General features: G+C 40.6%; 1 long non-coding RNA gene across 1 annotated transcript in view; it reads right to left on the bottom strand.

Moving 5' to 3' along the window:
* Positions 1-7,105: 7,105 nt before the first annotated feature.
* The window catches only part of LOC123284788 (uncharacterized), an 88,583-nt gene continuing 72,464 nt past the window's right edge, over positions 7,106-23,224 (bottom strand). Inside the window, exons 2-4 of the long non-coding RNA XR_006526150.2 lie at positions 23,007-23,130; positions 7,664-7,779; positions 7,106-7,555 (exon numbers count right to left, since the gene is read on the bottom strand). This is a non-coding gene — a long non-coding RNA (uncharacterized lncRNA). The remainder of the gene's footprint in view (positions 7,556-7,663; positions 7,780-23,006; positions 23,131-23,224) is intronic.

Below are 23,224 nucleotides of genomic sequence, written 5' to 3'. Positions count from 1 at the left end.
GTCACAGCTAAATCTTGTGAATCCATAAGTGATTATTTGGGGCCACAGACTCCACTCTTTCACATATCAAGTATGACCAGGGTCTGGAAACCAATTGATGTGTGAGGAATACACTCACAGGAAGGAGGCAGGCTTTATTGAGCATGTCTGTCATGGTTTCCTAGGATGTGTTTAGATACTTTGTCCCATTTGATCTTGACAGCAACCCAATGAGGGAGGGTCTATTTCCATCACGGTTATGATGATAAACTCCATTTCAGAGAGGAAGAAACTGAGGCCAAAGGTCACAGGTGAATAAAGGATGGGGATAGATTTTCCTGGCTCCAAAGCCGGAATTCTTTCTATTAAACCTTACTTCTCTGGTAGGTTTGTCGGAAAACAAATAAGTCTATTGTCTCAGAGAAGTAGAAAGCCTTAGGTCTTCTGAAGACCCTTTATTAAGTGCAGATGCTTCTCCCTGTTGTGCTTACCTATTATCAATAAGTTTTTCCATGTCTGCCTCCCCAGCTCTGGGAGAATTTCTGCATCCTCAAGGCTTAGCACAGTAATCAGCAGTACTCAGTAAAGGTTGACTGAATAAGCTAATAATAATAATAATAATAGCTAATTGTTATTGCAAGTTCACTATAGGCCAGGCACTGTTCTTAGTCTCCTGCTTTATAAAATAATGGATAGATGAATGGATGGATAGACAGTTGGGTAGATAAGATGGATGGACGGATGGGTGGTTGGGTGAATGAGATGGATGAATGAATCATTAGGTGGATGGATGGATGGAATTGGAATGAATGGATGGATGGATGGACAGATGAATTGTCAAAGATATTTGGATGGATGGTTGGATGCTCAGATAGGGGAAAATATATCTTAACATCTAGATTTTTCACCAAAATATTGAATCTGGTTGCAATTTCCCTTCTTTATGTAACTGCAAACACAATCAGCAGAGTACAGAAGCTAGAAATGCTGTTTGAATGGTCTTGATTGAACTATTCTGGGAATTAAGGAGTTCTTGCCCAGAAAATGCTTTAACAATACAGTTAGGAAGAAATATCATGAAGAAACAACAGAATTGCTGGAATCTCTCACCGTATATGCATGTCTCTCTTTTAGGGCTTTTTAAAGTGTTTTGTGTTTTTTGTTTTTTGTGAGGAAGATTGGCTCTGAGCTAACATCTGTTACTAATCCTCCTCTTTTTGCTTGAGGAAGATTGTCGCTGAGCTAACACGTGTGTCAAGCTTCCTCTATTTTACGTGGGATGCTGCCACAGTGTGGCCTGATGAGCAGTGCTAGGTCCATGCCCAGGATCCGAACCTGCAAACCCCAGGCTGCTGAAGCAGAGTGAACAAACCCAACCACTATGCCACTGGGCCAGCCCCTAGTTTTTTTTAAGTTCAACTTTGCGGGGTTTTTTTAAAGCTTATTATTTAGCTAATTCTTCCTCACAATAACTCTAAGAAAATAGATTATGATGATAGTATTTTATTCATCCCTTTATTTCTACTGTGAAGCACAGAATCTGAAATATATTGTTTCAATAAATACCAAATAAATGAATGAATGAATCACCTTGATTACTATCAGAACACAGCTGAACATTAAGAGTTTTGAAATTTGTCATTCTTTCAACAAATGATAATAAAAGTCTGCTATCCCCAAGGCCCTGTCTTGGTCACCTTGAGGGATGCAAGGTGAATGCAATACTTTCAAGGCAGACCTAATTTCACCATGGCTACGTATGGGGAAACTGAGAAATCAGTTCACTGAGTGAATAGGTACATTCATGCAACAAATATCTACCGACCACCAACAACAGGCCAATGAGTTATGGCTACTTTATGAAGAGGCTGGAACATCACGCTAAGGATTTTGAACATCATGCCAAGGACCATGTGTAGTCATTGAAGGGCTTTGCATAACCTGCTGAAATGAGAGCTGAGCTGCAAAAAGAAAAGGAAGAGAATGTGCTGCTATCAAATTGAAAAGTAGCTAAACATCTTCTCCCATAAATGCTTAGCTATGTTTGTCTCTGTTGAGTTCTGTTTTCTTTTTTAAACCTCAAAGACAAAAACTTTGTACAGCATATGCATGGTAATCGAGAACATGAACTCTCAGGTCAGACAGACCTGATTTTGAATTCTGGCTGTGCCTCTTGTTAAGAGTGTGATCTTGCAAGTAAGACTCTCTATGGACCCCACTAACCACATCTGCACAATGGGAGAAATAATTACCACTTGTACAAAATTACGGTGAGAATTAAATGAAGTAATAAATGTAAGCACTTAGCTCTATGCATGGCATAGAGTAATTGTTCAACGAATACCAGACAATCAGAGCCCAGTAGACACTGGGGTGGAGGGGGCCGGCCAATCATTGGGCACTACTAGATGTTTAAGCATGTGTTTATTCAATGAGTTCATTAAGCTTCCACTGGGTACCAGGCACTATTCTAAGGGTTAGTGCCACAGCAGTGAAGGAAACGGAGCAGGAACAAAAGTCCTTACCTTCAGAGAGCTTCCATTCTAGTGACACTGCTTAACCCTCATAATGTGACTCGGTTTCCTCATTTGTAAGATAATAATAAGAGCTGAACTTCCCTCACTGGATTGTAAAGGAGATTCAATTATTAAATATGAAGTGCTTCAAACAGCAGCTGACACAGAGTGGGGGCTATGTAAGGACTTGCTGTTAAAATAATAGTTATTATTATTATTATTGTAGGGATTATTAACTACCTTTTGCACCTTGGCACCAGCTACAGAGCTAATTGTAGGGATTATTATCCATCTCTTACAAAGAGGTTGAGTAGGTTTATTAAAATCACACAATTAGTAAAAGCAGAGCTAGAATTTAAACACAGTCTGTCTCCAAAATCGACACTCTTACTCGCTACAAGCACTCCCCAGCTCCCTCTCCAACCACTCTTGAGAAAAATTTATTTTATATACGCTGACTAGTATAAACAATCATATTACATGCTTCCTTTCCCAGAGTCATTTAAGCTCTTAATAAATGGTTTTTCATGATTTTGCTGTGACGAATGAGAGAATTAGCCGTGCTTTTGGAATTTCTACTCCCAGGTTGACCTGAGGAGCCTTGTTTATAGACCAGGCAGGGCCGACAACGCTATATCCTGTAAAACAAGGAAAAAAGGCCTTATAAGATGGGGCAGCTTGCTTTGATTACCCATTTTGGACCGTGGAAGCCCATACAGCAGTGATTTTTATTAAGTGTCTTAATACAAACCAGTGAGACAACTTTGGAATTCTAAAGTGCAGGAAGGGATGGTTTTTTCTGAAAAGTCATTTTTAAAAGTCTGTAAATTTGTTGTTCTTTCTTTCTTCCAGTAATGAATATTCTACACCTTTTCCCTAAGGACAATTTGAAATCCTCTTTAATCCACAGATTAACACCTAGGTTGGAAATTACATTCTCTCTCCGACAAAAGGGACAAATAAGACATAGATCAATATTGTGTGTGGCAGAGTTTCTCAAAGAACTAAGTTCGAAGTTAAAGCTGAAAACTTCAGGGGGAAAATATGCAAAGTATACAAGAGGAAAGTTGAAAGATAAAGAAGAAAAATATGGATTAATAAAATCTATGCCAGGGCAGGAAATCAACCTAGACATATTTTATTTAAGCCTTTGACTTTGTGTTTGGGTTGAATTCCAACAGCTTTGAACTTTTTCAAAAACATCCAAAAATATTTCTTCCAGAAGGAGGAAACTTTGTGTGAACACAGGAATTCAGTGAGATCTGTTAATTATTTTAGCTCCTGAAGTCCTTTAAAGTGTCTAGATTCTTCTGGTGAATGGAGACTCTTCTGCTGCTTAGAGTGTGCCTGAGAAGCTTAATAAACTGTAGGCTGCCTGACCATATCTGAATCCTTCTGAATTAGAAGCCCAGGTGCAGGGGAGGAGGTTGAGGAGGAGCTTGTCTTCTCAACAAGACCATGGGCGACTCTGAGGCAGGCCAGGATGCTCTATTTCAATCTTTCCTCACTGGTCTACTGGCCTATTTTGTGGATGAGAAAACTGAGAACCAGAGAAGGGAAGTAACTCACCCTTGAATTTTTACTTTTTTTATTATGGTAAAATACACATGAAATTTACTATTTTAACCATTTCTAAGGTTGTAGTTCGGTGGCATTAAGTACATTCACGCTGTGCGACCTGCACCACCATCCATCTCCAGAACTTTTTCATCATCCCCAACTGAAACGTCATATCCATTCAACACTAACTCCCCATTCTGCCTCCCCCAGCCCCAGGGAACCATTATTCCACTATCTGTCTCTATGAATTTGACTATTCTGAGTACCTCGTATAAGTGGAATCATACAATATTTATCCTTTTGTGTCTAGCTTCTTTCACTTAGCATGATATCTTCAAGATTCATCCACGTTGTATCCAAATTTCACTCCTTTTTAAAGCTGAATAACATTCCACTGTATGTATATACAACATTTTGTTTATCCAGTCATCCATCGATGGACATTGAATTTTGATTTTTAACAATCTTGGATCAAGTACATGACATTTCACTTAGAAATCTTCATTCTCCCATCCCCATCATAGGGTTGCCAGATTTAACAAATAAAAATATAGAATGCCCCATTGAATTTCAGGTAAAAGTAAAAATACATTTTTAGTGTAAGTAGGCCCTGTGCAATATTTGAGACATACTTAAACTAAAAGATTATTCATTTGTTATCTGAAATTCAAATTTAACTGTGTGTCTTGTATTTTATCTGGCAGCCCTATCATCTACATTCTGTAAAACCACAAGTAAAGAGACTCCTGTTTACGTGGAAACTTGAATTGCCAGAATTCTTGTTTTTGAAGCTTATCTTAATCAAGATTAATGTAAACTAACAAAAATCACAGTATAAGCAAGTAACATTAGTACATTCCTTGTCTGGTACAAAAGCTTTGTCTGACACACTGCACCTCCTCCTTGGTCCTGCAACTGCCATCTCCATTTTCTAGATAAGCAAACTGAGGCTTGCACGGGGGGGGAGGGGGGTTCCTAAATTGATACAGGTGGTAAAAACCAGAGGTTTGACTTAAATCCAAGGCTCCCAGATGTCAAATCCAGTCTTTTTTTTTTATTTTTTCACTCCAAGGATGGAAATATGATAGACTGTAGGGGAACTGGTACCCTCATTCAATGATAGAGGGGATGCAGAATGATACATCTCCTAGAGAGGGGAACTTGGTAATATCTGAAAAAACAATCCTAGCATAAAGCATTTATCCATCAACCCAGCAATCCCAAATTTAGGAATTTACTCTGAACATATACTTCCAAGAGTATGAAATACATATGCATGTCATTACTTATTGCTTTATTTATAATTAAAAATATTAGAAACTACTTAAATGTCCAATATAGGATCTTGGTTGAATAAAATATAATATATACATATAATGGAGTACTATGCAGCTGAAAAAAAGAATGAGGAGGAGCTCTAAGAATTGATATGGAGAGAATTCCAGAAAATAGTGTTAAATGATGAAAGCAACACGTAAAAAGCCTGTCTTTTTGTATAAAAAAGAAGAGGAAGTAAGAAACAAACATATATCTGATTATCTTTAAAAAAAGAAATGCAGGAAGGATAAGCAGAAAATACTCAAGTCGGGGGAGGGTGAACAGGGTAGAAGGAATGCAGGAGTGAGAGACATTTCTCCAATGCATAGATTTGACTTTCAGAAGCAAGTTCACGTTCTATATATTTTTAAAATAAATCAACAATAACGGGTCAGAAAAAAGAAAACCTAAAACAGAAAACAAACTAAAATAAGCAAACCCAAATGTGTTTAAAATGAATACGAAAACCATACTGATGGGGACTGATCCCAATAACCGTGACGCAGTATGTCACTGTGTACCTTTAGTCTTGAGTGGCGTTGAGGACTGGGGACAACTAAATTCCTCGTGGCAGGTTTGCTTTTCCCAGTGGTGTGGGTGAAGCAATTTTAAAACTACTTCGGTTATCTCACAGGACTGAGCAAATGAGTAATGTGTCATTGATGTTGTTGGGATCCAGGGTTCAAACTGAGGAAGAAGGGAAATTTAAACATGGAACCGGGGAGGCAAGAACAAGCACCCAGGTTGGAGTCAGAGGTTTCCATCAGTGCACACTCACGATTCCCAAAATGTATGTGCATATGCATCTATATGTGCAAATGTATGCATATATATGTATGTCAGTGGCACGTTAACGACAGCCCACTGGCTCAGGAGATCTCATTTTTAAATTCCTGTGAGCCCATTGTTAACACAACCATTATTAAAATTAAATTGTATCAACTTAAAATTAAATTATATTAAAAATAAAGGTAATAAACATGCAAAACTCATTACATCTTTGTCGTTTCGCTGCATTTTATTTTATTTTATTTTTTTTTTAAGATTTTATTTTTTTTCCTTTTTCTCCCCAAAGCCCCCCGGTACATAGTTGTATATTCTTTGTTGTGGGTCCTTCTAGCTGTGGCATGTGGGACGCCACCTCAGCGTGGCCTGACGAGCAGTGCCATGTCCGCGCCCAGGATTCGAACCAACGAAACACTGGACCGCCTGCAGCGGAGCGCGCGAACCCAACCACTCGGCCACGGGGCCAGCCCCTCGCTGCATTTTACTATTATCTATGCTCTTGGTGTTTAGTTACACTTATTGCACCTGTCCCCAACTCCACACTCCATGTTCGGTGACATCACACTGATAGCTTAGAATTGGCTGCAGGGGGAGTATTTACACCATGAAAATCAGTAAATGCTACAAAGCAAGGTCTTGTTTGCTTGTTTGTGGATCTGGTTGTAAACATGTACCAGGATACATTGTGTGTATGTATATATGTGAGTGTGCTACATTTTTTAGTTCTATTCTTATGATGGCAACTTTAAAAATACACATCTAAGAATCCTTGGAATATGGTCTTTGTTCACTTCCCCTTTAGGATATGCCTCTGACCTTTGGAACATCCATTCTGGGAGAGCAGAACCTTGTTTATTTTGTGCATCCTTGTGTCTAGTGTCTAGGACAGAGACTGCTACCAGGTGGGTAGTTGGTAAGTATTTGCCAAATGAGTAAAGAGACAAATAAATGATTAATATTTCTTATTTAAAAGTTCAAAGGGGTCCCTAATTTATCATAGTTATGTCAGGATGAACCTACCAAAGAATCGCAAGCTTCTGGCCAAATTTGAGTTTAATAGGCTGCTCTCTGCAACAGTGAAAATAGAATGCCACATGAATTCATGGACTTCCACATACAGGCTGGTGTCTCCCAACCTCCCTCTCCGCCACTGCGGAGAAGACTAAGGTACAAGGGCTGTCATGATCACTGCCAAGTCCCCAGCTCCTAGAACAGTACCTGCCATGTAGTTGTCCCTTGATTAATGAAAATGGGATTTCTTCTGGCAGTTCTTTTGAGAAAACGAACTTGAGCCTCTCCCCCTTTTGGATCAGCAGCCCACTCCTCTCATCTTACAGGCACAGCCATCGTGATTGATCAACATCCACGTGACTTCAGATAAGTGGAGAGAAGTTATTCTTAGGGAAAAAAAATTGAGAACACAAGTATTCAAATTCAGTGAATAATACTTTTGAAATCAAAGACATTATTGACTGAAAGCAAATATAGGCCAAAGGGCAAATCACCTTGGAGAGCCAGCCAGGTCAGGCAACACAGGAGGCCCACCCTGTGATGATGTGGTCCACGGTCTGCACAGGAATTCAGACTTCAGCCTTCTCTGGACTTGGGCTCCAATGCAAACCTGTACAAATGTGAATAGTTAGCCACTCATGGGGGCTCCCTCTCTGCTTGAGGATAGCTCTGACTTCCGGGTTTTTTTCTCGCTGTTTTCTTTACAAAACTTTCAAAATCTCATATCCTCCCCCAAGAGTCTGAGGACCTCGTCCACTGCCTGAACCCTGAACTGCCTCCCATTTGAGAGGGGCCCCAGAGGCCATGCTCCCTAACTCTGCCATCGCATTGGGAGAGGAGTTTAGGGCATAGAAAAGGGAAGAACATGGCGCAGGTCCCATGGTAGGCAGCCTCATAACCCTGTGGCAGCACCACAGGCACAGGAGAAGCAGTGCTAGAATTGCCTTTTTCGCTGTTCCTTAACACAACCAGCCAAGCCCCTGACTCTTCTGTCCCACAGGAGTGTGCTCCGGGAATGAAAAAGCTTATTTAACAAACACCCCTGAGCACTTACCCTGTGTCAGGCACTGTTCTAAGGGTGTTACCGGTATTGACTCATTTTATTCTCCCAACTGCCCTATGAATTAGCCACTAAGTATGCTCACCAATATTCTCAGCTGTCTACCTTCCAGGCACTTCCTGAACCCCTGTGGTCACACAAGGTCATGGGACAGGTTCTGACTAACAAGTTGTAAGCAAAAGTGATACATGCACCTTCCAGGCTGAACACATTTGATGGCCAGACCCTCTCAGAGCCCTCTTTTCCCTCTTTTCACTGCCACGGTGCCAACTGCTCCATCAAGAAGCAGTTTCTCACACATTTTATCCTTGCCTCAACCCTACAATACAGTCTTGATTTCCGTGATAAAGATACTGAGGTTCAGAGAGATCAAGCGTGTTTCTCAAGGTCACATAGATAACTAGAGGTCCAGTTTTTTCTTTTCTTAACTTTATAAAAACAAGTTAGGTAATTATAACAATGAGCTTCTCACAAGGCAGAGCAGAGCCCCCAGCCAAGCCACTGTGAAGATGGAGTGTCAGAGAGATATAAATCTCTGCTGTTGTAAACCACTGAGATCTGGGGGTTGTTTGTTACAGCAGCATACCCTGGCCTCTCCTGACCCATTCTATGAGGCAGTCTTCCTATTGTCCTCCTTTTGAGGATGAGGAAACTGAAGCCCAGTGGTATGAAGTGGCTTGCCCAAAGTCACACAGCTAGCAAGCAGTGGAGTTGCTATTTGAACACAGACGGTTTGAGAGGGAATTCTTCTCACTGTTCTTTCAGTTGGTTTATCTCTCAGCAGGTGATGCCTCCTACTGCCCAGACATCCAGACAGAGCTCAGGACTGCTGGCTGTGAGGACCACGAAGGAAGTGTGTTCGTTTTAGGGCTGCCATAACTGGGTGACTTAAAACAACAGACATTTATTCTCTCACAGTTCTGGAGACCAGAAGTCTGAGACCAAGGTGTCAGCAGGACCACGCTCCCTCTTAAGGTTCTAGAGGAGAATCTGTTCCTTGCCTCTTCAAACTTTTGGTGGCTCCAGGTATCCCTTGGCTCATAGCCACATCACTCCAATCTCTGCCTCCATCATCACATGGCCTCCTCTTGTTCTCTATATATCTCTTCTCTGTGTATCTTTTATAAGAACACTTGTTATTGGAGTTAAGGCCCACATGGATAATCCAGTTTGATCTCCTTATCTCAAGATCCTTGACTTAAGATCCTTACATTTGCAAAGAGCCTATTTCCAAAAAAAAGTCACATTCTGAGGTTCTGGCTGGACACGAATTTTGGGGGGATGCTATTCAAGCCAGTACAGAAGGAGAATATCAGACATCTATTCAGGACACTGCCTCTACTACCTTCCCCAGGCCCAAGTGTACACTGACACCAATAAAGGCTTAAATCCAAAAGAGTTTAGAAAATTGTGCCAAAGCTGGAGAAAGTTGGAGATCAGAATCTGGGGCGCTGAATGGAGGGGGAGGAGAAAGAGTCAGGAGTTGAACCCTTGGCCTGGTTAAGCCACTCCACTCTTTGAAACCATGGAGGTAATGAGCTTTCACTGCTTAAGCCTCAGTCCCCTGGGATTCCTTCTCATCTTGGGCAAAATTCTGCAGCAATGGTCATCCACTCAATGTCATAGGTTTGTCTCCTTTTCCCACTTAAAGGAAAGAGCTGAGCTCCAGCTGGCTGTCTTCCAATATCCCCAGGAAGAGCAGACATGAGCTCTTACCTTATGACTGGGGAGCTTGTAACTATTTGGTGCTAGAGATTGGGATAGGAAACTAGTGTCCTCAAAAACTTGGACTGCATATGTCTTGTTTGGCCAGACTCTCCAGTTCTCCAGAGTAGCCTTGACTCTCCACTGTCCTGTGAACAGCCAGCTCACTTACTTATCTTCATTTTCCTAGCCCCCAAAAGCATTAGAGTTTGAGCTCTCCAGGTTATGTGAAACTGAATGTACCTCACCACCAAGAGAATTATTTTCTTTCTGAAAATTCTTGCCTGGTCCACATTAAATATTCGTAATCCTCCTCCTAACATAACTGAACTCATTCTTAAGCACTAATAAACTTAGCTTTGTTATGCATTTTCCAGTCCCTATCCTCCGTTCCAACTCCACCCTCTCCTTCCCGCCCTGAGTCACCTTAAAATGACTCCAACATTGAAGGGCTCCATGCCCCAAGAGTTTCTCTCTAATTGTTACGTTTCTCCACTCACCACAGGAGGAAAGATCTAAGAAGAGTTTCTGTTACCCTAGATCCCAGTGATTTTTGCAACCTGTTGGTACGCACCTATAGCATAGCAAGATGGCTACTGTAGAGGAAAAGGGACTGTTCCTAAGACCAGACAGATTGGGCTCTGCATTTGGCTTGTTGAGAAAGCTTGCATAGAGAAACCCCAAGTCTTAGCTCCTCCATGCCTTCATATCTAAACGGAGATAAAAGTATTCTACTTGTAAAATTTAGATAAGATAATGGAAGTGAAATCACCTGTTACGCTGTAAAAACTATACAATACACAAGATTACTGCTATTTTTCAATCTGGGCACTTCCGATTTCCTCTTACATGAAGTGATTCTTCTCTCCACATTCAGAAGTTCCAACCAACCCTTGGTTTCTTCAGTCTGCAAGAGCTGTTGATGAGCCCATTGGAATGCAGATGTGGATATCTGAGACATGACTTCAAAGGGGAGACACTAGCACCATGGTCATTGTGGTCCTGGTGTGATTTCAGGAGAAGTGCTTCCTTCCTGCCCATCGCCCCCAGCAACTGCTTTCAGGTTCCCTCCGCAGAAGGATTATAACTTGATCCCCAATTTGGCTGTTTCTGTCAATGATAATCATCTCCATCATCTGTAACTTTTGAAACCTGCTGAATCTCCACCACCACCCACCCTTGGAATAGGAAAAAGCATTAGGCACATCGCCAATAGATATGACCAAGTAAATAAGAAGGATGAAATATGGGAATCCATATGTATGAATCCTGTCACAAATTTTTTCCCTCTATTTTACAACACCATGGAGAGATACAGATTAAAAATAATAATAAAAATTTATTAATGCCTCCAGTGTGCCAAGATTCCCCTTAACCCCTGTGTATCAGTGTTCTCCAGAGAATCAGAGCCAAAGGAGATACATACGTGTGTGTGTATTTATATATATGTAGATATATATGAAAGTATATATTTTTTTCTCTATATATAGATATACACACACATATATATGTATAATTTTTTTTTTAAGGAATTGGCTCACGTGATTGGGGACTGCCAAATCCAACATCTGTAGGGCAGGCTGGCAACATGGAAATTCTGTCGGAATTTCTACGTTACAATCTGGAGCAAAATTTCTTTTTCTCTAGAAAACCTTAGTTTTTCCTCTGAAGGCCGTCAACTGATTGGATGAGGCCACCCATATTATCAAAGCTAGTCTCCCTTACTTAAAAGTCAACTGAGTAGATGTTAATCTTATCTACAAAATCCCTTTCCAGCAGCATCTAGACTGGTATTTGAACAAACAACTGGCACCACAGCCTCACCAAGTTGAGACACAAGATTAACCATCATCCCCTGTGAGAAAGGCTGTAGAGGCCCATCAGCGTGGGGAAACTGAAGTTCCCGGACATTAGATAATTTATCCATGGCCATACCACTAATGAAGAGGGAGGCAGAAGTTGACCCTACATGAAGGCCGCCCAAAGCCCTTGCTCTCTCCATTTCAGCACATTACACTCTGGAGAGACAACTGAATTTGTAAAATAGGCAAACTACAACAATGATCCTAGGAAAAAGACTGTCAGTAAAAAAAAAAAAATATGGCTATCTAAATAGTAAGAATTCATTTATTTCGTAAATGGCATAATGTTGGCAGAAAAAAGAGTTTGACCAACTTTACTGTAATGCGTATGTTCTTTAGGGTCTTGCTTCCCAATTTAATCTCCAGACCACCAGCATTGACACCACCTTCAGAGCTTGCTGGAAATGCAGAATCTCAGGCTCCATGCAAGACTTACTTAATCTGAAGTGTCATTTTATCAAGAGCTTCAGGTATATTTGTTTTCTATTTCTACATAACAAATTACCACAAACTTAGTGACTGAAAACAACACTCATTTATTAGCTCACAGTTCTGTAGGTCAGAAGTTAGGGAGGGGTGAGCTGGAGGAAAATTTCATACTCAGATTACTATGAGCCCAAAATCAAGGTATTGGCCAGGCCACTCTTACCTGAGGGTCCTGAGGAAGAATTTGCTTCAAGCTCATTCAGATTTCAGCAGAATTCGTTTCCTTGTGGTTGTCTGACTGAGATCCTTGCTTCTTTGCTAGCTGTGAGCTGGGGTCCTCTCTGTCTCTAGAGGCCACCAGCATTCACAGTGCTTCTCACATGGCCTCTTCCAAATTCAGAGCAGCAACAATATGTTGAATCCTTCACTTCCTTGGAACCTAACATCCAGTGTGGCCACCAAACAGCCAGAGGAAGCTCTGCTTTAAAGGGCCCATGTGATCAGACAAGGCCCATCCAGATAATCTCCCTCTCTTAAAGTCAACGGCGCCATATTATGAAACACAATCATCAAAGTGATCTCTCACCACGTTCACAGGTTCCAGGGATTAAGGTGTATGACATGTTTTTTTTCCAACATCACCAAGCTATTCTCCAATTCTCAGCAAACACTGACCAGGTGTCCCACAAATTTAACTCAATTCTGACACTGTCTACCTGGAGATCGCGTCAGATCCCACAGGTTAAAAGTTCAGCCTTACGAAACTGCACCTCCACCCTTTAGATCCCAATCACAAGTCCACTTTGTCACCTGTGCTTCTGACCAACTGGCTATAGATCGGAGATCCCTAAGACCTCCTCCTCCTTGGGTTCAATTAATTTGCTAGAGCAGCTCATAGAACTCAGAGAAATATTTTATTCACTAGATTACTGGCTTATTAGGAAAGGTTATAACTCAAGAACAGCCAGATGAAAGAGATGCATAGGGCAAGTTATGTAGAACGGGGCACAGAGCTTCCATGCCCTTTCCAGGTGTGCTACCCACTGTGTTCATCAACCAGGAAGCTCTCCAAACCTCATTCTTTCGAGTTTTATGGAGGCTTCATTATATAGGAATGATTGATTAAGTCATTGGCCATTGGAGATTGATGCAACCTTCAGTCCCTCTCCTCTCCTGGGAGGTCAGGGGGTGGGACTGAGAGTTCCAACCCTCCAGTCACATGATTGGTTCCCCTAACAACCAGTCCCATCATTAGGTGCTTTCCAAAAGTCACCTCATTAACATAAACTCAGATGTATTTGAAAGGGGTTTGTTACGAATATCAAGACACTTTCATCATTCCTGTCACTTAGGAAATTCCAAAGGTTTTAGAAGCTCTGTGCCAGTAACCGGGATGAAGACCAAATATTTATGTCTTATTGTAACTTACAATTATCACAGAGTGGGACATCTTTGGGAGGCTGGGAGGTCATCTTTGAATTCTGCCTACCACACCAGTTATTTCTATGCACAACATTACAGCTTGAGAAGCACTCTTTTAGACTGTTTAAAGTTGTGATTCACACTGTCAGTTCTTAAAATGTATGGCACAAGAGACCATCACAATTTGGTTAACAAATACAGCTTATTCTAGATTGCACTTGCATTATTTCATTTAATTCTTCAAACAGCTTGTGTCTGGTAACGGATACTTCCCTTCTGAGGATCAAGAAGCTGAGACTCAGAGAGCCTCAGGGTTCTGCCAGGTTACACAACGAGAGCACAGACCCTCTGGTATTTGAACCTCAACTTCTGCTTAAAGGTCAAACATGCTTCCTCCCTCTCTCCTTCCTCCAAATCATACTCCTATACATTTAGAGAGGCTGGGTTTTTTATTATTAGAAAAGCAACTCTGTTATTAACCTCATTTTTGCTGAAGCACAAACGACTGATAGAAGGACTAATCAGTTCAGTATTTAGTCAGTGACTTGCTAGTGTGTGACAGGCTTGTCCATTGGTGAACAAGACAGACTATAATCCCTGTCTTCACTGGAGTGGGATATTAACAATTAACAGACAGGGCATTCCAGGAGCTAACAGCTCAGAGTGATAGTGAGGGGTTCTAACCTGGTCTAGGAGGCTCAGAAAATCCTTCCAGAGTGACTTGCAACTTGTGGGAGTCAATTCAAATAGAAAGCACTCAAATAGCATTTTTAAGGAGCTATTTTTGGATCAGGGGCCTTTCCTCTGAAATCATTCAAACCTCACCCTGGGGTTATGTAGGCACACTGCTGAATCTGCGTGTAAGGTAAAGAACACTTACCTTGAAAGAAAGTTCAGGATCTAGAGAACACGGGTTCTCAACCTGGCATCAGCAGCTGTCATTGGGAATATCATGTACTAGCTCTGAGCCTCAGTTTTTGAAAAACCTTGGCTGGTAAAATAACTCTATGATCCTTCTGTTTGAGGATGGCTCTAGAGGCAGGAGTGAGGTGTAAGGAGGAGCTTACAAAAGGAGGTGTGAAATACCTGGAAACTATTTCTTGGAAATCATCCCAGCCCTGGTGGCCCCAGGCTCTGTTCTCAGTCCACAGGGCTGGATGAAGAGCTGGATCTAAGTCAGTGAGCAAAAGCCAGGAAAGCTGGTAGCATCAGAGTGGGCCAAGAACAGGTGGCCTGGAGGAACTCTGTTGTTGACAACTTTCTACGAGGTCCCAACTCAGGCCTGGAGGGCAGCTGAGCTCAGTAATGGTGTGGATCTCTTCCAACTATAGGACTTGAGTCCTGCTGAAAACACTGAACCAGATCCCTCAGCACCCACCATCAGCCACTTTCTCCTTTGACATTTTAATAGCTCAAATGGAAAACTCTTGGGGACACAGTTTCTAAAGCATAGTGAGTCATGTCATCAAGTTAAGTGATGCCACCTGCACACTTTGTTTCTTCTGCAAGGCTTTTGAGGTCTGTTTTTTTAAGAAGAGTCTGAACAGCTGGCCACCAGATGCCAGTCTCCATCTCTTGAGTTGTGTTGGCAGCTTATATTTGGGATAATTTAATGACCAATCCTCACTTAAGTTGGTATATAGTTACTTCCAAGCTGGACTTGTATTATTACATGGCATTTAAATCCAGGACTATGGAAAGCTTAATGAAAAGCAGGTAAAGGTGGGTCAGGAAAATAGTCCCAAGGATAGAATGGCTGGAGCAGACAAAAGAAATATTACTTTAGAACCTTGTGCCTAGATAAGTAAATATATGAAAATAAATATATAAAAATGAGGCCAGCTTATGTGTAACAATTCAAAACAAGTACCAAATCACAGTACAGTTCAAGACTTTCTAACATTTATCAGACATTTATCTATGGTGCAATGAACTGAAGACAACACAAGCCATGTTTGAACATTAATAGTCAAAATTTTTTGCCTTACTACTGTAGCATTCAGTTTTCTGAAGAGGATACGCAAGCTGAAGGCAAGAGTCAGAATTCTCAAGATAATTTCAGAAATTAAATTCAATATTTTTTTCTTTTTTAAATCAAATTTAGGTAAAATTCACATGCAATAAAATGCAACCATGTTATGTGTATAATTCAATGAGTTGTGACAACAGTCTGCCATTGTAACCACCACCACGGTCAAGATATAGAATGTTGCATTACTTCCCCAAATTTCCCTGGATCCCTTACCTGCAGCCCCTTTGCTTTCAGGTCCACTCCCACCCAGGTCCATGCAAACACTGATCTGCTTTGTCACTATAGATTGGTTTTCCTGTTCTAGAATTTCTCATAAATGGAATCACAGAGTGTACTCTTTCTCGTATCTGGTTTCTTTGGCTCAGCATAGTGTTTTTGAGATTTATCCATGTTGTTTCATACATCAGCCCTTCATTCTTTTTGGATTGTTTCCGGTTCTACTGCTAAATAGTGTTCTATGGTATGGATAGACTTCAAATTGTTTATCCACTCACTTACAGATGGATATTTTGTTTCTAGTTTTTGGCTATCATGAACGAGGGTGCTATGAATGTTTTTGTATTAACTTCTTGTAGATATATTCTTTCATTTATCTAGAGTAAATAACCTAGAAATGGAATTGCTGGGTTTCATGCTAAGGGTATAGCTAACTTTATACGAAGATTCCACCCACTTCTCTGAAGTGTCTGTATGTTTTAATCTCCCACCAGCACTGTACAAGAGTTCTAGCTGCTCCACATACTTGTCAACTCCTGGCACTGGCAGTCTTTGACATTTTAGCCATAATAGGGATGTGTAGTGTTACCTCATTATGTTTTTAATTTTCATTTCCCTGGTGACATGAGCATTTAAGACACTTTTTAAGGTCACAAAAGAGGAGATCTGGACTCATGTCCAGAGAGAGAAGGCTAATGGGTAGTTACCATATATTTCAGTGCACCTAGGAGAGTCGTGGTTTACACCTAGTGTCCTAGTATAATTATCAATAGTGTCCCTGTACTAGTCAGTTGAGGCTGCCATAATGAAATACTATGGACTGTCTGTCTTTAACTACAGGAACTTATTTCTAACAGTTCTGGAAACTAAGAAGTCCAAGATCAAGATGATGGCCAACTCAGTTCCCCAAGGAAGCCTCTCTTCCTGGCTGGCACATGGCTGCCTTCTCTCTGTGTTCTCACACGGTGGAAAGAGAGGGAGAAGAAGCAAGCTCTCTGGTGTCTCCTCTTATAAGGGCACTAATCCCACCAAGAGGGTCCTACCCTCCTGACCTCATCTAAACCTAATTACATCCTAAAGGCCCCGTCTCCAAATACCATCACAACTGGGTCAGAGTTTCAACACATGAATTCGAGAGAAGCAGATACTCCACAGCAGCCCTGTAATGTGGGTTAAGTTTTGCTGTTGAGTATGTCATGTAGTCTTTTCCATCATTTCCTCACAAAACCTTCAGTAAATCTACATTTCTCACCGATACATTTGAAGTTATATTTGTGATTGTAAGTCAGGTACCAAGAGAAGAAGTTACCCAATCAGACCCCATCACATTCATGCTAAAATTACTTTAAACTTTGATAATGTTAAAAAGTACAAGTACTATATTCTTCATATTATTGAACTATTTATTAGCTTTCTTCCAGTCTGGTATTTTGGTTTGAAAAATGAAGCTTATGCCATAAAGCACACTGCAAAATTTAAAGAACCACTATCATCAATGAAAATATATTTTTTCAAGTTCTAGCCAATTCTAAAATAAATTTGAAGATTTATCCTCTAACATTTTATTTTGACCTTTGGTGAATTTAAAGAATCACCCTCCACAATCAGGTACAAGTTTACCCACAAAGGCAAACCAAAAGTTGAGCCCAGGATTCTGTCCATCCCGGAAACCAAATCCAAGCAAAAATGTTTTCCTGACTTTCTCGCCATTTTCCTCTTTTATTCTGGCAATAAACTACCATCATGTAATAATTTCAATTTCACATAGTCTATGTCTTTCCTGTTAGAATTCACAATATGACAACATCCTGTCCCAAGGATTATACCTGGTAGCACTTCATGACTGTTTAAAAATGTATGAAAGCATGCACGAACACCTTATATTTCCTTCATAATTCTGAACACATTTTCACAACATAAGCTTTCAAATGGTTTTACCCTTATGTGGTTTCATTTAACAATTTTTTAGTATGTACATAAACACAAGATATTATGTGAGACACCATGGATAATAGAAAGTCACAAAGAAGCTTAGGACATAATCTCAGTCTTTGAGAAACTTAATCTTTAGTATGAAAAAAAGGCACTCACATAAAGAACTATGACATAAAGCAGAAAGTGATAAGTACTCTGTGAGTGAGATAAATGACCACAGCTTGAAAGCATTGAGTGTCTTGTAGGCAGGGCTTTGCTGTGCCAAGAGAACTATGCACATAAGAATAAGAAGCCAAGTGGGGAATAAAGTAATGCTTAATAGCTTTGAAAGTGCCCATTCATACCACGCCCTGGCCAGGGAGAAGAAAAACTGATCTTTTCTGATGTTTAGTGCTGAGGCACAAGGTTTCTAGATTTGAATTCAAAGTGAGCTTTGCTACTCCCCATCTCCCACTCCCAAATCCAAAAACCACTTACTTAATCAACTCTATGAACCAACAATCTAAAATAGAGTGAAAGAGTGATGGATCCACCTGCCTCTTGAGGAGATGGCTTGCCTGTTGCTATACAGAAACAGGAAATTGAAAATCACACATCTCACCTGGCACAGGAAGTGAAAGGATAGACAAGAGAATTGTCCTTGCCAAGCCCTGATGAGACAAGTCATTCCATGGTCTACCACAGAATCAGAAAAGAGCTCAGCTGGAAAAGCCCCAGGCTTTCAATGCTATGTCTCCACCCAGTAGTGAACTGTGGCCAGTAAATTTGTCTTGAACCAAGTAAATTATAACTCCTTCTGCATTACAGAGGAACTAGACAAGGAAAGAAAGATTACAGAAAGAAAAGGCAGAAGTACTATCTCTTTCTCTTCAGTGAGCTGAAGATGAGATGTGAGCAGAGGGAAAGAAATACTCTCCTTTTCCCCACAAGTGTCATTACCTTAGAACAGCCTCTTCCTGAATGTGCTTTGCACAATATTTGTACTATAATGTGTGCCTCAAAATAAGCATTCTTTAAATCAAGCATTTCTTTGGAAAACATTGAATATTTTAACCCCTCGTGGAAGATTGATTGCACCCATGGTACAGATTTTTTGCACCTTCTTGCATCCATGTCTTTTGGTAAACTCTCAACATTGACCCTGGGCTCAAGCACGCAGCTTGCTTTAGCCAATGGGTCAGTAGCAAATGATGCAAGCAAAAACTTGAAAAGTATTTGCATATTTCCCCTTCTTCTCTTGGACTCTTACAATTGCCTGAGGACGTATCCAGACTATCCTTCTGGAGAATGAGACACATGGAGCAGAGTCAGTTGTCACAGTCAAGGACATCCCAGATCAGTCAACAGCCAGCGGACTACAAGACATATGACTAAGTATCTGCCAAGACCAGGAGAACTGCCTAGTCAAGTACAACCAAGATCAGTGGAACTTCCCAGTCAATCCACAGATTCATGAGGAATAATAAATGGTTGCTGTTTCAAGCCACTGAGCTTTGTGGGGGTTTTTAACATAGAAATAGCCAAATGATATACCTTTCTTGGAGACTGCTATGGACTGAATTGTGTCACCCCAGAATTCGTATGTTAAAGCCCTAACCCCTAACGTGATGTTATTTGGAGTTGGGGTCTTTGGGAGATAATTAGGTCATGTGAGTGAGAGCCTCAAGATGGATTAGTGCACTATAAGAAGAGGAAAAGAGACCACAACTTTCTCACTGCTTGCCATGTGAGGACACAGTGAGCAAGCAGCCATCTAAAAGTCAGGAAAAGAGCCCTTACCAGAACTTGATCACACTGGCACCCTGATCTCAGACTTCCAGCCTCCAGAACTGTGAGAAAATAAATGTCTACTGTTTCACCACTTAATGGCATTTTGTTATGGCAGCCCAAGCAGACTAAGACAAAGATTCCAATAAATAATTAGTATCATCCAAACTTACTTTACCATTATATCCTTTCCCACAGAACATTTCAGAATGTGATTCCATAGACAACAGTCCAGGGAGACACTGGGATACATAAATTGTAATAAGTGCCCCAGGATGCTGTATTTTAGAGATATAACAAAGACAGGACAATCAGGATTTGACGATGGAATGTTCGGGAGAAGTAGAAGCGAGAGTAAAAGCAATGACATATGTTTAAAATCCTAAGAACCTGAGACGATTGTGGTATTAATGACAAAATTAGGCAACTTAGGAAGAGTGGATTTGAGAGAAAATAGTTTTTCTTGAGAGATATTTATTCTGAAGGGAATATACTATCTCCAGGAAGTAAGATCCAGCAGGCATTAGAAAAACAAGAATAATGCCATGGGAGACATGGGATTGGTCCTGTAGATTGTAAATGCTGAATGACCAACACACGAAAGAAGATCCTTCAGAAGGAAGGGAGTCAAGGTCCGAGTGACACATCTCTAAATGTTGTGATATAGATGGGCCATAAATACATACAGAGGCCAAGAGTGGGAAAAGGCTTTCTCAAGGCCAATAGCAGAGCTGAGACTGTAACTCAAATCATTGATTTCTTGGTAACCTTATGACAGTGCTCAGGAGTCATTTAGCCACTAACTGGATACAGGTATTGGTTCACTGGAAGGCAACTAACCAAGGTGGTAAACTAATTGAAATCGTGTTGCATGAAGAGCAGTGGAAAGAGCCACAATTGTTGAACTTTGAAAAAAGGAAGATGAAGTTGAGGGGAGGGGGAAGGCTCAGGGTTGTCCTTGGATATTGTAAAGGCTTTTATGTGCGGAAGAGGAAGCAGGAATATTCAGTTACTTAGAGAATTCTTCTCTGCATTGTGAAGCTGTGGTTCCTGTCCCAGGGAGCCATCAAGCAGAAGGGCAGTAGCCTTCCGCCAAGACTATGCAGATGGATCATGAATAGAATGAGAGAGTGAATTAGAACTCTCTTAAGGCTCTTTCCAAATCTATGATCCTGCAATCTACGGATAAATTGTTTTCTTTCTGGTTTTGACCATTTGCAATAAGTTGATCTGCTACCCCGTATCACCAAGAAAGTAAAAAGGGGCCTTCAGATTTGCACACTCTGACTAAAATCCATGGAAGGTGAGCCGGAGACTGCAAACTCAAAGAAATGGCTTCTGCCCCTTCTGTGTCTCTGATATCCAACTGTGATGAGCACACAGTAGGCATCTGTATTCCATCTGACAATTTGGAGGAGTCAACGCCTTCGGAGCAGCTTCACCTTGAAGCTGGGCTTAGATTCTTTCCTGCCAGTCTCAATAAAGAACATTTAATTTGATTCCAATCTCCAAACCTTAATAATATCTTCCAAAAGGAAGATGAAGTTTCCCATCACGTTCATTTCCACTTTGGCCTCTTCCTCGATGTCTCCACATGTTTGATAGAACTCAGCAAAGGCTTCATTATAAAATCCAGATGAAGCCACCTCAGTTTCAGGATATAATTTGAAACTTGGCTGCTTCATGCACACAAAGGAGAAGAAATAAAGTCAACTATAAGAACACAAAGCTTAATATGTGAAAAATGTTCAAACTGTATAATTACATTCAGATAAGAAAGTGCTTGTCTTCCAAGAATAACAACCTGCTGCCTCTAAGATTTTAGAGTGTCTTTCAGAAGTAATCTGTACTCTTCTCAAATGCAATGGATGCTAAGGAAAATATATGATGTAAGCATATTCTCTTCATTTGGCATGGAGATTGAGTTTTAACCAGCATTGAAGAGTACAGGTACTGGAACCAGACTAGCTTTGCTGTTTACTGGCTGTGTGATCTTAAGCTAGTCATTTAACCTCTCTGTGCTTTAGGTTCCCCACCTAGAAAATGAGGATAATGTTAGTACCTATTTCACAGGATTGTTGAAAAGACAAAATGAGTTAGTATATTTACAGAGCACATAAAACAGCGTCTCGTACATAGTTAATGCTCAACAAATGTTTGTAAGTTCTGTTGCTATTGCTTTAAAATGGAAGAACAAAAAAGGGTCTGATTCTTTTAAAAGTTTGTGGAATGAAGGAAGCCACAGTTCTAGTGGGAAGTACTCAAAATACCTGAGATAGAAACAAAATATATGAACTGTACCTCTGTTTTGAGCAGTTCAGAGCCAGTAAGAAAAACACATGGCCTGAGTGGAGAGGAACTTTCAGCCCTCGACTAGCATTTATGAGATATTTTCCCCATTTCTACTGAGGAACAGCCCAGAACAGTCAATGTCAGGACCATGGCCTTGTTCTGTACACAAAGTAACACAGATGTTTGGGTAATGGAGTTTATACTAGTTAAATGCTAAGGAGAGTACTTAACTTGCAACTTGGAGTTTATAACTTCTTTTATCCCCCACTTTGAAGATTGCTTGTGAAATCTGACAGTAACCCACTGGACAATTTTCTTAATAAATGCATATATTTTTCAAGACAGGGAATAAATTTTGTTTTCAACATTTCTTTCTGTAACTAATCTTCCCCTGGTTTCCAATTTACTTAGCCCATTTGCACACAATTTATAAACTTTAAATTTATAGAAGTATTTACAACTGGCATTTAGCTGGCTAAGTTTTGCAAGAGGAAGAAAGTGGGAAATTATGATTAATATAAAAATAACTATCATTTGTCGACCACTTATTTTTCTGTCAGGCTCTGTTCTGTATTTTTTTTACATATATTATCTCATGCAATCTTGCAAGAATCTTTCAAGGTAGCTATCCGTATTAGAGTAATTAACTCTAGCTGACACTGATGAATAAACCCCAAAACTCAGTGGGGGAACACCCTATAGGTTCGTGTATTATTCAGCAATGTCTGATGCAGGTCATATGGCTCTCCTGGGCAGCAGTCCTCTAAGGGGTGCCTCCAGGTTTGGGGTTCCTTCTATTATGGGGCTCCAGCACCTCTGAGTCTTTTGCTTCCTGCTGCATGGATGAGGGAGAGAGAGAACATGGAGTAGGTCCGCCAGTCCCTAACTGCTTCAGCCCAAAATTAACCCTATCTTATTCCTGCTCACATCCCCTTGGCCAGAAGTCAGTCACACGGTCAACTGAACTGCAAAAGAGGCTGGGAAATAGTGAGGAATATATAAACATCATATTCAGTACATATTTAGATGTTAGTAAACACAGAAAGTATCTGCCATAGTTTACTCTCCTGATCACCAAATACCTATTTCCTTCCTTCTTTCCAAATGCAGAGCACACTTACCCCTCCCCAAAGGAAACAACCTCAAATTCCATCTGGTCGCTGCAACCAGCTCAAAGTCCAGGACTTCTGGGTTATGTGAAGTTCTTGTCTGGATATGCCATCTCTTGATCCAGCGACCTGTGAACTAAAAGGAAAACAATCTGTGAACCAAAAGGACAAGTTCTCTCTCTCTCTTTCTCTCTCTCTCTCTCTATCACACACACAACATAAATAATGTA

This window comes from Equus asinus, chromosome 3 (assembly GCF_041296235.1).
Source record: "Equus asinus isolate D_3611 breed Donkey chromosome 3, EquAss-T2T_v2, whole genome shotgun sequence".
NCBI lineage: Eukaryota > Metazoa > Chordata > Mammalia > Perissodactyla > Equidae > Equus > Equus asinus.
Note: the sequence above shows the minus strand (reverse complement) of the source record. Positions and strands in the feature narration are given on the sequence as shown.